The 2796-nt window shown below is 39.3% G+C and overlaps 1 long non-coding RNA gene across 1 annotated transcript; it reads right to left on the bottom strand.

Moving 5' to 3' along the window:
• Positions 1-1315: 1315 nt before the first annotated feature.
• Positions 1316-2283, bottom strand: LOC118944767. Its single transcript, XR_005040061.1, has 2 exons — positions 1559-2283; positions 1316-1447 (listed from the first exon to the last, which is right to left on the bottom strand). It is a non-coding gene; the product is annotated as an uncharacterized LOC118944767 (long non-coding RNA).
• Between the last annotated feature and the right edge of the window lie 513 nt (positions 2284-2796).

Here is a 2796-nt window from a genome sequence, read left to right as displayed (position 1 = left end):
AGAGTCTTTAGGTGCCTTTTGGCAAACTCCAAGTGGGCTGTCATGTGCCTTTTACTGAGGAGTGGCTTCCGTCTGGCCACTCTACCATATAGGCCTAATTGGTGGTGTACTGCAGAGATGGTTGTCCTTCTGGAAGGTTTTTCCATCTCCACAGAGGAACTCTAGAGCTCTCACAGTGACCATCGGGTTCTTGGTCACCTCCCTGACCAAGGCCCTTCTCCCTCAATTGCTCAGTTTGGCCGGCGGCCAGCTCCAGGAAGAGTCTTGGTGGTTCCTAACTTCTTCCATTTAAGAAAGATGGAGGGCACTATGTTCTTGGGGACCTTCAATGCAGCAAAATAAATTGGTAAGCTTCCCCAGATCTGTGCCTCGATTTAATCCTGTCTTAGAGCTCTACGGACAATTAATTCGACCTCATCGCTTGGTTTTTGCTATGATCTGCACTGTCAATTGTCGGACCTTATATAGACAGGTGTGTGCCTTTCCAAATCATGTCCGATCAATTGAATTTACCACAGGTGGACTCCAATCAAGTTGTAGAAGCATATAATGAAAATAAAACCTAACATAACCCAAACGGAAAGCATTTGGGATGATCGTTAACAGAATGCACCTGAACTCAATTTTGAGTCTCATAGCAAAGGGTCTGAATACTTATGTAAATAAGGTATTTCTGTTTTCTATTTGTAATACATTTTGTACAATTTTTAAAAACCTTTTTTCGCTTTTTATATAATCACTTTTAGAATAAGGCTGTAACGTAACAACATTTGGAAAAACTACATTTGGTCTGAATACTTTCCAAAGGTACTGTACATACCAGATCATTTTAAAGCATTGTGATGTAAGGAATCACATCACAAAATCATCTCTAAATACAAAATCTACATTTCCATTTTACGATCAATTCTTTACAACCCATATATATTTACTCTGAAGTGCAGTATGATTTAAAGTTTTTAACAATCACTTTGGCACTAACTTCAGAACCTTGTGGTCATTTTTCAAAACCATAGACACAAAACTCATAACGGTCATCACTTGTAGCACATGCTGTCCAATGTTCAAAACATGGCATTGTGCATTCATATCTTTAAGGAAACCTTGCACTTGCAGAATCATAGGTTCAAATAACTCATTTATCATGAAATACCACAGGAACATTCATTTAGATCACCCACACACAAGATAGTTTTACTGTGTAGTTTTTCGTACAATCATTAAATATTGTAGTACAAAACATGTGATACATGTTTCATTATGCTACTACACGTAAATACATCACTGTAAAAGGACTAGTGGAGTGAATACTACAGACACTGAACAAAATATGACATTTATTGATGAAATACAATAAAATCCCAACATAGGTTTATTTGAATCAAAGCCAAAATAATTTGCTACAAAAAAGAAAAAACAGTTAAACGTCAACTGCAGTGTTCCTCACCTGGTTTACTGTAAAACATCACTGCAGTGTTCCTCACCTGGTTTACTGTAAAACATCACTGCAGTGTTCCTCAACAGGCTTACTGTAAAACATCACTGCAGTGTTCCTCACCTGGTTTACTGTAAAAAGCAAAACAAAATATTGATTACTGTACTTCTATATTTCCATCAACCTTGTCTTGTGGATTTGGCCACAGGTTCTCATCCACATCACAATGAATGTTTTCATTAGCCAAACATCTTGGGAAGAATCTTCGGGCATGGCGAATCCAGGCCTGACACTGGTCTTCTGTGATGTCATTGCATGCGTCATCCATGGCCTGGAGAAGGGTGGCTTGTTTGTGAGGGCGTCTATCATAAACCTACCACATCCATGTGTAGAAAAATTCCTCAATCGGGTTAAGGAAAGGAGAGTATGGGGGTAAGTACAGGGTGGTAAATTGTGCATGGGCCTGAAACCATGCTTGCACCATTTGAGCATGGTGGAACCTGACATTATCCCACACAATGACATAGGTCATACCTTCAGCTCTACAGACCTGATTTAGCTCATCAAGGAACGTTAAATTCGAACAGTGAATCATGTGGCTGCCTGCAACTCAATATATAGAGTATATTGAGTAGAGAGCTTTATATGTTGTTTGACCAAACATTAGAACGGGCAAGATGCGTAATCTAAGCAACTGACCGTGGTATGATTGTTGATGCCACACATGGTGATTCCAGGATCTCAGAAACAGCTGCCTTCCTGGGATTTTTACGCACCACAGTCTCTAGAGTTTACAGAGAATGGTGCGATAAACAAAACACATTCAGTGAGCGGCAGTTCTGTGGGCAAAACACCTTGTTAATGAGAGAGGTCAGAGGAGAGTGTCCAGACTCATTCAAGCTAACAGAAAGCCTACAAATGCTCAAATAACAGCTGTTTAAAACAGTGGTGTGCAGAAGGGCTTCTCTTATCGTACAACACCGTGAATAATTCAGGCTGTTGTGGAGGCAAAAGGGGTCCTACCCAGTACTAGATAAGTGGCCGGTGAGTGTACAGTAATGTCAAATCTGAAAACATGGTCTGGAAAAGTGGTACATGGTACCATAGAAACAGTGACTGATAAAGAATGATGATTAAATATTACATCCATAGATAATGTAGTCCAGTTGGTTTATGTTCCACGGTAATTGGTGTCAATGGATCTCGTTATCCTGAAACTTTCATGATCTAAACATGGAATATTGTTAGTCAGTTTCCATAAAACTATGCTTTAAGAGTAATGCAACACACTTATCATTTTGAGGAGTTGTATCAATTGATAGTTAGATCATTGTAATGAAATGAATAGACAGTCATTTCAG

Source organism: Oncorhynchus mykiss, chromosome 27 (assembly GCF_013265735.2).
Source record: "Oncorhynchus mykiss isolate Arlee chromosome 27, USDA_OmykA_1.1, whole genome shotgun sequence".
Lineage (NCBI taxonomy): Eukaryota > Metazoa > Chordata > Actinopteri > Salmoniformes > Salmonidae > Oncorhynchus > Oncorhynchus mykiss.
This window is presented reverse-complemented; position numbering and strand designations above follow the sequence as displayed.